The sequence below is a fragment of the Macrotis lagotis genome, chromosome 1, assembly GCF_037893015.1.
Source record: "Macrotis lagotis isolate mMagLag1 chromosome 1, bilby.v1.9.chrom.fasta, whole genome shotgun sequence".
Taxonomy (NCBI): domain Eukaryota; kingdom Metazoa; phylum Chordata; class Mammalia; order Peramelemorphia; family Peramelidae; genus Macrotis; species Macrotis lagotis.
The window spans coordinates 699,615,693-699,630,567 of NC_133658.1; the positions used below are offsets into that span (position 1 = coordinate 699,615,693).

The following is a 14,875-nucleotide window of genomic DNA, read 5'->3' on the forward strand; positions in this document are numbered from 1 at the left end:
GGGACATTAAAAGTCTTCTAGTCCAATATTCTCATTTTGATGATGATAATGATGATGAGACTCAGAGAGAAAGGTTGAGTTTTTTACCCAAGCTCCTACTTTTTCGCAGTCAGGAATTAAACTTAAGGCTGGTGATCTTAAGTACAGCGCTCCTTCCACTGTATAATACTCATCATAGGGCCAGTCTATATGAAAGGATTTGCCTAACTAGGAGAGAGGTAGCAGTTTCTCCCCCGTTGACAGATAACTTTCATAACAACTTTCTTTTTACTAGGTGTGTTAAACCCATTTGCTTATTTATTGTAAATATTTTCATGATTGAATGGATATTTTCATTTGCCTTATTCCTATAATATATCTATGTCAGAGTTCAGTCCTGGTTCCTGGAGGAAAGACACATCTTGGTCTGTGAACAGAGCACTAAACTTCAAAATCAACCCCTGTTTTGCATACTTTCTTTGGGACTTTAAGCAAATCATTTAATCATTTAACACTTAAGTTTATTCACATCACAAAAAAATGAGGACTGACTCATCTCTAAAGGTACCTTCTGATTCCATTATTCTGTGATTCTGGGAAGTATTAGTATTTTTGAAGATGATTTTAAAAAGAACATAATGACAGAGGCAATAAGGATGTTAACTTCTTGTTCACAATAAATATTTAAGTCTTCATTAGTCAAAGCTACTCCCATTACCAAATTGACTTCTAGAAGACAGTAGGCACTTAACAAATGTGTGTTGGCTTGACTTGACTCTCCAAGGTCTTACTGCACCATCTTGTCAGGAAATTTAGGAAATCAGTTAAATTTATTTTCAGGTATGTCCAAATTCTGTTTTCTGTACAGCAGAAAAAAAAATGTTTTCTAGGTAAGAGAGCCATTGAAAGCAAGGCTTATAGACAAGATAGATCATACAGTTTCATTCATTTGCTGAATTGGATCTTCTCCTGCTATTCTGGAAGCTTTCAGCTTTGCTGGCCTCATCTCAAACAAAACAGGTACTCATAGGGCAAATGCTATCCAAAGGAAATAAACCCTGGTAATCAATTTATCACCAAAGGAAGTGGGGAGAAAAAAAAAGAAATCCCAGGATATGTGATAGATAAGAAAAGAAGGAAAAAGCAGATGAAAAAGGAAGGTGGATAACTGCAGATGGGGAGAAAGAGAAAGTCCTATGAAAGAGAATTGTGTGAGACAGCCAAAAAAATTCATTTGTTAAAATTAGCCCAGTCTAATTTCTCTGGGGCTCTAGAAAATTCAGCAATTTGTTCATTTTTAGATTATATACTCCTTGAATGGAAGGATTTTGTTCAGGGTCCCAACAACATGATTAAGAAAGGTTAAGAATGAAATATTTTACCAGTTTTCAATTTTCAAGATTTTAAGAGTAACAGATGATGTTAAGAAGTGTTACACTTTCATTAAATTATTCATTCCCACAGTCAATATCCTATAGTAATTAGAAACACCATTTACTGTAATACATTAAGTGAAGAGTTCAAATTAGAAGCTTCAAGGCAAAGCTGCATTTGATAAGGGCATGTAGGTCTCCCGAGATCCATTCTATGAACACACTCACCAGACGGTCAACACTTATCCTTTCCTCTACAAACATTTCCTCCCTCTCTTGGTAAACTCTCCAGAGCTTTGCACAACATTTCCTCCCAGCTCTCTTAAGTCCCATCCTCAGCAGTATGAAAAAGCAGTAACCGAGCATAAAAAAAGTAGTCAGCATTGTTACTCAACTTCCCTTCCTGACTTTCAAAGAACAGGCTGTCTGTTTTGGACAAGGAAGAAGGGAGAAGAGAAAAACCAAAAGATAAGAACTTAACTTGGTGCAGGTATTTTGAAGATTAGGGAGTGGAGAGGAGTATGATAATAAAGGAGAGTTTTTCATGTTTTGTTTTGTTTTAATTTGTATATACTATATATGCAAAATAGTTTCAAACACCATCCCAGTGGTCAACTATAGTCCAACCAATCAGTAGTGTTCATTTACATCACTTGTTTTGTGTCATCACTTGTTTGGTGGTGAAGAAGACTCTTACATCCCCCTTCTCAGAACAATGTTTATATATATATATATATATATATATATAAAATAGGGTTACAAAAGAAACCAATTCTATCAAAATATTAATTAAAAATAAATTCCCAGATCTCCAAAGTTACTCCATGGTGTCCTGGACATTTGTGTACGCCAGGTTAAGAGCCCTTGCTCTGCACAAAATGCCAGTCAGACAACTGATCAGGTCTCTGACAAATAACCATGCCATATAGAAAGACTTTATCTCTGCATTTTCCATTGAACTCTACTTGGTTTTTACTCCACTGAACATTATATACCTGTCATTCTTTTTTGTATTAGTACTCCTAAGGCTAAGCATAGTGTGCCAGAGACAGAAGAGCTATTATATTGCCAAATGTCCTCACTTTTGTAGAAGAGTCCAGTGTGGGAAACAAGGTGTATCCCAGTGTAAGGGATCACTTCTAGGGAATTCTCTAAACTAGAAACAGTTTTCACAACTCAACCAGCTCAAAGGAATCTCCAGTTTTAGCAGTCATGTCAATAACATTAGCAACCAGAACCAATGCATGGAAAATTCCTGACTTTAAAGCAGTTCTACAAAAGCCTACAATATTGAGTTCAATGGAATGAATTTAATGGGGGCTCCCCAAGTATTTGTTATTAATGATGATGATAATGAAAGACATCTACCTATTTTCAGATTATAAGCTTTTTTTCATAATTCTTGCTTCTGAACAAGACAGCAAAGTTTAAAAAATCTATAGCAATAAGCATGCCATCAAGACAGGGAAGATATAAAATTTTCCAAAACTGGCACACAAATGTCTGAGCTCAACAAATTTCTCATTTCATCCTTGATTACAGAAAGGTTATCTTGTATATAATATCTCTTTTCCTACACCAAATCCAAGATTTCAGAGCTAGGGAATCTACCTAGTAGTGGTAATTGAACCACAAAATTTCTGTCAAATGTTGGAGAATCATTTTATTTATTCTATTTTTCCATTTTCCTCTTTTCTTTGTTCTTTAAAAAAATAGGCTACTTTAGAAACTGGATATGTTGGTCTGGAAAATCAAGGACAGAAAAAAAAAATACCAAAAGCAAAGATTTAAAATGCAAAGAGAATTCCTAGCACATCAACTTTTTTGAAAGCCCAAATAATTCCTTTATTTCCTTTTCTATGACCTAAGTCTGTAACTGGTTATTTTAAAGGTGTTTTACTTCTTCAAAAGAATGCAGCAGAAGTTGAATTAAAAATCTTCATTTACCTCCTTACAATGCATCATGTTGATTTAACTAAGAAGACTGAGATGCAACAAAATTTTGGCAGTAACTGTGTCTGTTATTCTCCTACAAATGTCAAACACGAACATATTGCAAGTGCCTATGTAATCTTTACATAGGAATATGTAATTAAAACCAGGCCTTATATGTCACTGAAGTCACTATTTCAACAATCAATTTGCTTTAGTTTTTTTATAGAATACTTTGTTAAAAACCACTCAAAAATATAACCAAATATACACAATTTACTCAATTCCCAAGCACAAGTACCAACATGAGTAGAGAAAACAAGACTCTCTTCCAGAAACATCCACATAAACTGGCTTGTTGAAGAGAGCTTATACTCGTTCCAGTTTTTTTTTAATCATACTTTCATTTTTTTTAAGGAACAAGAAGATGAATTTATTGTATTGAATTTAGGGTTAGTGATGGGTCATGCATCGTGTACTAAAATGGACTTAGTTCCATTGTCAGAAACAACATTTGAAGAATAACAAACCAAATTGGTGAAAAGAGTAAAAGAAAATTTTTTTCATGTGCTTTACATATTCTTTATGATACCTTTTCTCAGTGATGTTACAATTGTAGTAACAGGCACCACATTTAAATGTGAAAGTAATTGAATACGTTTATATTTCACATATGTCTCTCATAGGAGGGAGTGGAATGGAAATACATTATTTTTCTAGAATATAAGTAGTATCCTGCTAAGATTTAAAAAAAAATCCAGTGAAACATTCCTGGGACTTAGGGGAAAAAAACGATATTTTAGCTTACAGAAAAATAAAGTGAAAAGTTCCCCTCTTTCCCTTTTTCAAAGATGACTTTTGCTAATTCCTCAGAGCTCATCCTGTGGTCTGTGAGAAAGAGTAAAGGTCATCTATGAAATTGGTTGTGCCCTCATTTTTCTTCACTGCATCAATAGTCAAGTATCAACACAGACCAAATAGTGTGTATGAGTCACCTTGACCTCTTCTACCAAGTTTGTTAAGCCCTTCTGACATCATTAGATTGTCAGATAGAGAAGAATAAATAAGAGAATCCAGTTGCTGCCAGGTACATTTGAAGATAGATTGCAAAAGAGGAGAATGGTGCTCTAAGCAATATTCATTGGTGCACTGTTTCCCCAGAAGGCATGCACATGCGCACGTACACACACACACATACACATGCACATACACACATGCACACGCACACACACACACACCCCACATACACATACACACAAACGTTAGATGTGAATTGTGTCATGTAGTTTTTTTTAGAGTCTAAAAAGGCTTTAGGAAGTTAAATTGTTCATTAAAAAAAAGAAAACAAACCCAAAGCTCCTTGCCTCTTATTTCAACTATTTCAACTTGCAAATCAACATCTTGAGTCATCTCTACTGACTCCATGAGAGGTTCCCTCACATAATATTAAACCATGGAAATCAAAAATATACTGAAAACAATCCTTTGAATGACTTGTTGAGGGAAACTTCATGATATCCTCCTGAGGGGAACAGTTAGGTCATTAAAAAAAAACCTGCAAATCTAGAGTGTATTTTTTAAGCCCTCCTGAGAGAAGTTGCCATCTGTTACTTATTGTTTTTTTTTAAATCTATGAAACCATATGAGAAATATCTCCTATACAAAATATCTATTTTCTTTTCAGTTTTGAAGATAACCAGGCGTGAGATAAAAAATGACATCATTTCAGAAAAGCTATCCCTTTAAACAGAAGAATCAAGTCCAAATAACACAACCTGTTAGGATCACATGTTTGACTTGCTGCCAAGAGCTTCAAACCTAATCATATCCTAAAGACAGCAACTAGACTGAAATTAGCTCTTGTTTAAAGAAATCAGAAAGCAGAATATGAGGACATTGCATTCAACAAAGAAAAGAAAAAAAGTTTAAGTAGGCCACTTAAATTACACCTCCACCAGGAAGTCTTTCCTGATGAACTAGGAGAGAGGAAATAATTCTCCTGGACTAATAGATGACTTAGTGGACAGCATGCTAGACTTGGAGTCAAAGACTCCAATATGTTCTCCAAGACTCAGTATCCTTATCTGGAAAATGGAGATAACAGCATCTACAACAGACAGTAGCTGTACCAAAATGGACAATATTTGTAAAGTGCTATACAAAAAATCAGCTATTATTTCACTTTCACCTCCTCTACCATGTGCTATCATATCATTTCCAAAATACCATGCATACAATTTAAATAAATTCCTTACATTTAGAGATAATTTCATTGTATTTGAATCCTCAGCATCCAAAACAGTGCCTGGTACATGGTAGGTGCTTAATAAATATTGATGAAAATACTTTCTGAGCTGATTTTCCTACCTATTTGACCAATTGTATGGTAGTCCAATTCATTTTGGGTTGCTGTGTTGTGTTTGGTTTTTCCACTTACATTGGTCTGTATCTTCTTTTAGATTGTAAATTACTAGAGGGTTGGAATTGTATTCAATTCAAGACTAAATTTGCAGGATTGATTCACTTTAACAAAACTGGATTTTTCCCTTTGTCCCAGACTTCTGTACTTAGTACTTACATTCTGGCTGGTGCAGGATGTCTCAATAAAGACTGTATAAAGGGAATAACTGAAACTAGAAAATATCTATTCAGAATTCTAGAAGGGGAATCATTGAATCAATCATATTTTACAATTGTAACAATTCTATCTCCCAAAATAGTTCATTTGACTTGAAAGGTTTTTGTTGTCATCTTATAAATGGTTTCCCTAGTATGTTTTTAATAAAAAAATTATTATGTCTTTATACAGACAAAAATTTGTGACTATTTTACTTCAGAGAGTGCAAAGTAAATCTGAAGTTTTGTTTTGTTTTTAAGATTCTTTAAAATAAATAGGATAGGCAAGGAAAGTTTAGAAATCTCTGTCATACAAATTATTGCTACATAAAATGTCAATGTTTTTTCTATTTTTGAAAGTAATTTTATTTTTTTTTCTTTATTCCTTCCTAACTTCCCTCTGTTTTTGATTCCCATAAGTAGAGGTAGGTAGAGGAGAAATGGATTTTTTTTCCTTCTTTTAATAGAACCCTAGTATCAACAGCATGACCATGATGACCTGCTAGAGGTACAAAGGTGTTAACTAAAATGATGATTTTAAAAAAAGGATTCTCAGAACCATTGGAATTCTTAATAGAAATGTCAGGAAATGCAAGAGAGCTGGCCTAGAATAGGGGGATTATATGAATCCAGACAAGAAAAAGAATCTGCCATTTTCTATCTTTACCCCTTTCTCATATTTTAATTAGAAGTCTTAAAGGTAAAGTTTCTCTTCTAATCTGATTCTCTTCTTTACTTGCTGTCAGGAGTCTGAAACACTTGACCTTGACTTTCCTTCTGTTTTGTTGGGCCCAGACAATGTCAGCTCTGCCTCTATGACCTCACTAGGAGTATTCTGTTCTTTGCCCTCCAACAATGAGTGTAGTCAAAAGTTAGACATCTTGGTTGAAGATAAGATTTCAGCAGGATTCTCATCCTCACTTTATGCATTATTTCAGCATAAGATATTAATCTCCCTTTGATAATTCCATTGTTGATGTTTATTTCCCTTTGATTTTACACCCTAAAAATGTTTGTGTTTTCGGAAGATTGCTGTGTCTTAAGTCCTGGGTCAGGTTAAAGGATCTTTCATCTCCAATAAATCTCAAACCCTCACTTGTTTGCTTATGTAGTTTGATAGCTGTGTTATTGATCACATTCTGAAGAGTAGAACTGAATCGAGGAGGTAATTCAACATTTCAGAAACAAGGAATATGAAAGATCAGGTAAACTAATTGCCTCACTGAGGGCAAACTGTTATGCTGAAATGCCCTATGTGTACATAATAGAAAATGGAGTCAGAAATGGGCTGCAAATTACTCATTCTGACCACTACCTCCCAGACCTCCACTAACCAGTTCTTTTTTTTTTTTTTTTTTTTTGCAAGGCAATGGGGTTAAGCAACTTGCCCAAGGTCACACAGGTAATTATTAAATCTCTTAGGTCAAATTTGAACTCAGGTCCTCCTGACTCCAGGGCCCTGTGCTACCTAGCTGCCCCATATCCAGGTTCTTTTTAATCAAATTTCCAGCCAAAGGTAAAACTGAGGTCTAAGAAGATTCATGTTTAGAAACAGAAAAAACTTTTAATTGCCTGTAGCTTTGAGGAGAATTAAAACGCACACCACTGAATAACTGCATATGGTTAATATAATGATTCCTTATGTGAAAAATAATCTGAATTGTTTGATTTTTTTTTTTATCTAAACCTGAGTTCTCATTGGAGTTGGGAAATCCAGGGAGGAAAAACCCTTTTACCAAAGCAGACTGGCATCTGGTCTGCAATTAACTGATCTGTACTAACTCCAAGGCCAGTTTATAGGTCCATTATGCCGTGTTGCTTCTCTTTAATAAGCTACTATGGAAGTACCTCCCACAAATTCTACCCCAAAATTATTTGCTTAAAAATCAAGATCTAAAAAGAAGTACTGATTTTCCTAATTCAAATTTCTTTGTCTAGGGTAAAATATTAGCTTATCCTGCCTCTCTCTCTTTTTTCCTAACTTTATTCTTAAGGAAATTTTCCCATGATAAGATCATATATTTAGAGCTTAGAGGCAATTTAGGGACCACTGAAGTCAAGTCTCTCATTTTACACTTACGGAAACTGAGGCATAGAGAAGTTAAGTGACTTGTCCAGTCCAGTCATCTACTAAGGTAGAATTTGAATCCAGGTTTTTGTGGTTGCCAAATCCAATTCCTTATTCATTATACCTCTTAAGGACAAATGAATAAATAAATTTTGATTAAGAGACTTATTTTTATTTGAACAATTAGGGTAAAATGCACATAGCATTGGCAAATACATCATCTTTTATTATAATATGAATTTACCTTTTGTTCTTTTTGGTGCTGTCAAGATGCAGAATAGTCTAAGTGCTCCTTTTGTTTTTATAACCATTATTAAAATGAACATTTAGGAAGTGCTTATTGGGCATATGCTCAGTTTTATTACATTTATTTTTAGTTGGCTCTAAAGAAAGCAGATGAGATGAAGTAGTCTCCTTTAAAAAAAAAAAGCCCAACATTTAGCTTGAAGTCATTAGGTATTCATAGGATGTACTGGCATAAGGAGCCCATATTGCTAAGTACTATACCTGCCTTGTCAGCATGTCTGCTTATATACTACATGGGTATATCAAATTCCTCCCTGCATTACAAAATTGATTTCAGAGCTGTAACATTCTTAAAATTGGGTATTAAGTAGTTGTAAAAGTCCCTTGCAGCGGTATATGCCAGCCACCTATCCAAGGCTTCAAGAGAAATTTGGATGACTGTAATCTGTGAGAATACAAAGAACTACAAGTTGAGACAGCCCTGCAGTTGCATAACGACCATAGCATTTTCTTCCCAAATGAACATTTTCTCTTACTTGCCTTAGTTAATATATCCATATAACTTACCTTTCTAAATGACTTTGAGAAATTTCCCAAGAAGCATGTGATCATGTGTTTCCATTTTTAGCACATCCCGTTTCGGAGAGCACATCCCTCCCCACCCTTGCCAGTCTTTTCACTCATCCAGTTGTTATTTGCATATGGATCCTGAGGGGTTTTACTTTTCAATCTTTCTTCAAGGATCTGCCTTTCTAGGTCAGTGGGGGAATGCTTAAGTCCTCTGGTGAGCCTGATGCTTTGAATTGGAAGAACAAAAAAAGCAAGGAGGCATCGTCCATATTCTGCAGCTTTTCACAGCTCTTGTACACAATTATTTCTGCAACATTAGATTCTCAGTTTTGGCAATGCAGCTTTTGGGATATAATGCAAGTTCCTATTTTGTGCCACATTTTCCTATTATGCTTCAGTGAGTGGTCAATTAGGTACAAGGTAAGATGAAGGGGTAGCATCATAACTTCACTAAAGGTGCAGAAACTATAAAATTCTGAATTAACCAAAAATCATTCATATTTGGTGTAAACATATGCTGTGAGCCCTGTACAATACAATATAATAGGATCAGAATTGCCTTCTAAGAGTTTAACTGAGGCTTCATTCAAGGCATCAGTGTTGTAGAATTTAAAAAAACAAAGTAGGTATAGTCATGGGAATTACTAATCCTACAACAAAGGAAGGTGATCTAAGAAGTTAAACATAGTATTGAAGGAGCGATAGAAATGGGAAACGGTCAAAGTTATTATTTGATTTTGTTGTATTTTACTAAAAGAAATTTTTTTTATTTACAATTTAACAGATCCTGTTGCAATATACCTAATTAAAAACTAAAGCTAACACATGATCACCTGCATATTTTTTACTTGCTTCTCAGCACAATATAGAAGGTTATTGTGGAAAAATTAAAAGGGAAGAGAGTGCCTTATTTGAGATTACTCTTATTCCATATTATTCTTGTTTCCACAAGGGGTAAAGTCTGACCTGTAGCAATAAACACCATATATATATATATATATATATATATATATATATATATACATATATATATATATATTAATACACACACAATAGTGTATTCTTAGGTTTTTGTAAAAATTGATTGACAGTAGATGCCTAAATTGTAAAGCACATTCTTATCAATCAGAAAAGAAAGGGGATTAATTACTGAGAAAAGGCCCAGACTTGGTCTGGGTTTGCTTGTGTACTCTCCTGAAGAGCTCTTAGAAGATAATAGGTAATGTACCAAGTACCTATTGATCGACTATGATCTTTTTAAAGAATTCTCACCTTTAGAATGGAGAGTAGCATCAGACTTATTGAGGTACTTATGCTCTAGGTGGGTGACCATATACCTTCTAGGGAGATGGTGTCTACCAGGAAACAAGATGGGGGGAAAAGTGCTGTTTTTTTCTTTTTCCCTGCCAATATTCAACTTGCTTGATTGCTAGTGCCATTTTAAAACAAATTTGCCTTTCTAATTATTCTTTTATTTGGTAATAAAAACAGTTCATTGAAAACATATTTACCTAACACAAATCTTAAAAAATGTTCAAAAATGAACTTGGCCTCTTGGAATTAAATATTCACCTTAGGAAACAAAAAACTTTTTTTGGGGAGGTGGGGGAGGAAGCAGGTGGACTGAGTTGAGATAGGAGAAGTGTAACTGAAGTGGAAGGAAGGAGAGAGAGAAAGCAGTTTGGTGATACTGGAAAAAACTGAATAATCAATTTTGTGGCTATAGAAGTAGAATGCTTTTTTTTTCAGGTAGTTAATTACCTAGAACTAAGGTAGTGCTTATATTTAAAAATGTATATGTGATAACTAATATAGGTTGGGACAAAAAATAATCTAAAAACAGCAGTCTTTGGATTATTTCATCAAAATATAGCTATTTTAATGTACAATTTAATTTTAATTTCAAAATTAGTACTTTATTATATATTATTATAGTTGGCTGTTGGTTTATAATGGACATGGCTATTTTTTGCTCATTATGTTCTTCCACTCTTAAGAACACAAGATCAACCTGGAAGACTTCCCTAAACATTCCTGATTCATCTATCTTTTTCATTGTTTTTCTCAGATACACAGTTTGAAGCAGGCTCATTTGAGGTGGGGAGCCAGCATTATTTTGATACCATAATATCTGGCTAAAGGCTCATTCAATGCTCCGGAACACAGGCAAGGTCAAGTGTAAAGTTCAATGATTTCTAAAAGTATATGTTTCAACACCCTTCAGGAGACTGAGTTGAATGGGGAATTATACCAAGAAAATCTACTGTTTAAAACATAAAACTATATCCAAGTGGAAAGTCTTTTAAAAACCCACCATAAGTCTACTTTTTATTTAATTTAACAGTACTCACAATTTACAAAATGTCAGGCGAAATTTTAATATGTTAACAATATATTGGGTGAACCGACTGATAAAATAATACTTTTCTAAAATGAGTCAGCACATATATAACTCTAAGCAATAATATTGTTTGTTTTAGGTTATGAATAGTATAAAATCGGAAATAATTTTCCTCTTATAGTTTACATATAGCACAAATGTTTCAAGTTATTTTATATTTACATATATGTTATGTATACATACATATCTACTTTTAGACCATGTTAATTAAGAAATACATAAATTCTAAACCACTGACCTTTCAATCTCAAGAAACTAGTTTCTTCCAGCAGATTTCAGGCCTCTGAAACCATGTTTTCAATCCGTAGTTATGTCCTTCATTTTTCCTTTGAAAGGAAGGAAAGACATTTCAAAGGGGGGCATAAAGCTACTTTTTCAAAGAAATAACAGAATATAGATTTTTTAAAATACTAGTATGGCATGTCCTCAAGCAAGCACATAAATGGCAGAAATATAAAGATGATAGAAAAAAAATTTGGAAGCATGGGGCATAAATTTGTTATTCAAAAAGCTAAATAATTTTTAAGAGGCACATTTAGATTCAAACCAAGTTTGTGAGAGTGAGAAAACTCTTCTTTGCACAGAAGGGATCAATGGATGAATAAGCATTTATTTTATTCACCAAGTGGGAAATTTAAAAAAAAATGTTTAGACCAACAAATAACTCAGAGGTCTTCAAGAATTGTACATCCCTGGGAAATTCAACCAAAGTGTAATAATTGGTTAGTTCATGAAAAGGAAAGTAAACAAAAACTTTCTTTCCCTTGAAATATTTAAAATATGTACAATTGAATTATTTGGATAATTCAAACCATATTTTATTAGGAATATACAATATGACTAAACCCAAAGAAAATATTACAAAAAAAGTGATGCTAATAATATGGTGTTCACATTGTCTGTTTTAAGTTTGTGTATCTGTTTATATATATATATATATATATATATATATTTAAAATTTACATATCTAGAGTGGATAATCATAGGAATTAGAAATGATATAGAGGTTTATTCATAATTCAACATTAATGCTTTTATGTTTAACTGCAGCTTAAAACTGCTTTTAAAAATAAAATTGATTGCATAATAAAAGGGAAGTTTACAAAAAAGGTGACTGAGTCTTTCATAAATTAGATTTAAAAAAAAATCATAGGTATCCTTTCTCAGTGCTAGTAGTAACAATGCTTGGGCACATTCTTCTTAAATTAATATCAAATACTGGCAGTAAAGACAAACTCTTTATTTTCATCCCCCCCAACTCAGATTGAAATGTTTGCACCTTCTAAATCATAAGTATATTCTCTAATCTTTCAAGATAAAACATTAATTAGGATTAAACTAAAATTTATCATATATAATATATATGTATATATTCCCTGAGAAAGACTCCTAGAAACTTTAACTAGTCTCATGAAGTATAAGTTATTTAAGGGGTTATCATATTAAGCATAAGTGAATTACAGTTGACCACTGCAAACCATTGGAAGAAGTGTTATATGATGATAAGTGAAGGTAGAAATATGACATTGCTGTTGCTATTAGTTCTTTGTTTTCTAAGAAGACCAGTAATATCATGGGCTATGTCTTGACTCATGGGTGAATTGGATTTAATTGAGGTAGAGTTGCGCAAAGTCATCAGCCTCACTTTCTCTTCTAGAATCATCAAAATTCAGTGCAAAACAAGACAACTGGTAATGACCTGGGATGCCGTGAATGATCTTCATGTTTTCAGTGTCTGCCCAAACTGCCTTCATGGCCATTGGTACAAATTTTTCTCATCTGCTCATTCTTCTGAAGGAAGTCTTCACATGCTTGGGGTACACATCCACCTAACTCACTATGGATCTGAGGCCTATTGTTTACCCTTAACCTGGTTTAATCCATAGATTGAGACAGTTTTACCAGGATCTGGTCTCTGGGCATGTTAAAGCTTCTTGGAGCCCTAGGTGAGAGTTGTGTGAAGGTGGAAAGCAAAGGTGGATGAGCAGCCCAAAAAAGGGCTTAACAAGCTTTCCCACCAGAGTTGCTAATCCTCCCTGAATACCTTATACAATACTTCATACACCTCAGAAATAGAATATATGGGTTACTTGAACTGAGTTAAGGGATAGTCTGAATCTAGATTGATATGTTTGTTTTCAGTAGAGCTTAATTGGGGATAGGATCTTTGTGGCCTGGTGATTAAAGGCAATCAATAAGACAGGCTCTAGAAGTAAGAGTTCGAAGCCAAGTAAAGATCACAAAGAGTAAACAATAGGCTGTGCTGAGTCAACTAAAAGATAACTAGGATATTAGGTCCAAGGCACAAGAAAGTTTTCAGCAGTTCAAAACTGGGGACCCACAAAAGGGGATAAATATTAGTGAGATGATTGTATTTTTATACAACTTTATTGCATGTTATCCATCTTCTCTGCCTTCCTCTATTGGCTGATGATGGACTGACACAAAATCCAATTCAAGAATTGAATTTGGAGAATAAGTCAAAGAAACTATTGATCAGTATAAAAAATTAAGGTAGATCTAGATATTCCTAAAAAAAGAATAAGTAACTCCATCACGACTGCAAGCAGAGACTCAGATGAAAAATGGGATTTTCCATGACTATAAGAATACCTGGAAGAAATAAAGCAAGAAATTTTTAAAAATTATTTTTACCGGCCTTGGAGTCAGGGTTACCTGGGTTCAAATCCAGTCTCAGACACTTAATAATTACCTAGCTGTGTGGCCTTGGGAAAGCCACTTAACCTCATTTGCCTTGCAAAAATATTAAAAAAAAAAAAAACAGGCGGCTAGGTGGCATAGTGGATAAAGCACCAGCCTAGGAGTACCTGGGCTCAAATCCGGTCTCAGACACTTAATAATTAGTTAGCTGTGTGGCCTTGGGCAAGCCACTTAACCCCATTTGCCTTGCAAAAATCTAAAAAAAAAACAAAAAAAATTATTTTTAAATTATCACTTCTTGATTTCCAGAGGTAAACTGTTTTTTTTACATTAAAAGGAAAACAACCCATTTTTAAATCTTGATTTTGTTAGAATGTTTCTCTATTTATTTTTTTAAAGATGAGGTTTGCAAAGCAATGGGGTTAAATGACTTTCCCATGTTCACACAGCTAAATAAATATTAAATGTCTTAGGCTGGATTTGAACCCAGGTCCTCCTGACTCAATTCACTACAACATCTGTCTTCCCCTGCTATAATATTTCTCACTGGAACAATGAATTTCTATTTTAGGGAGTCTATTATTTTAGATAAAGTTTACCAGTTTCTCTCCTAGGCTATTAATTATCCTTCCAATTCTTTCCTTTAGAGTTTTTACTTAATTTTTAATTTTCTTGATTTCTTCTAGGTATTTTTACAGTTCTTATGGAAACTTTTTTTCTTTTGAGTCTACTCATAGCTGTTATAGTTATTTGTTGCTTTTTTATAGGGATTTCTAGATCTACATTAAATTTTAGTGTAGTTTATTTGATTTACTCATCTTTGCATGGATATCTAATGGGTAGTTTTTACATCTATTGGCTCTGCTTAGTTAATGGGTTTGTTTTATATGAATAGCACTCCTACTTCATCCATCTTACTTTGTGGTACCTGACAGTGGATGTATGTTGACAAGTTTTCCCCCCTTCCTCTTCGTTTGCAAGTTAAAGCCATCTCAATCAACAAGTAGATGAGTCAACACACATTTTATA

At 33.9% G+C, this 14,875-nt stretch overlaps 1 protein-coding gene and 1 long non-coding RNA gene across 2 annotated transcripts in view; one reads left to right on the plus strand and one right to left on the minus strand.

Moving 5' to 3' along the window:
• CSRNP3 (cysteine and serine rich nuclear protein 3) overlaps positions 1 to 13,733 on the minus strand; it is a 207,813-nt gene extending 194,080 nt beyond the window's left edge. Inside the window, exons 1-2 of the mRNA XM_074215811.1 lie at positions 12,885 to 13,733; positions 11,424 to 11,511 (exon numbers count right to left, since the gene is read on the minus strand). The gene's annotated coding sequence lies outside the window, so the exon portion shown is untranslated. The remainder of the gene's footprint in view (positions 1 to 11,423; positions 11,512 to 12,884) is intronic.
• The window catches only part of LOC141507816 (uncharacterized), a 78,832-nt gene that overhangs the window by 32,333 nt on the left and 31,624 nt on the right, over positions 1 to 14,875 (plus strand). The gene's annotated exons all lie outside the window — the stretch shown is intronic.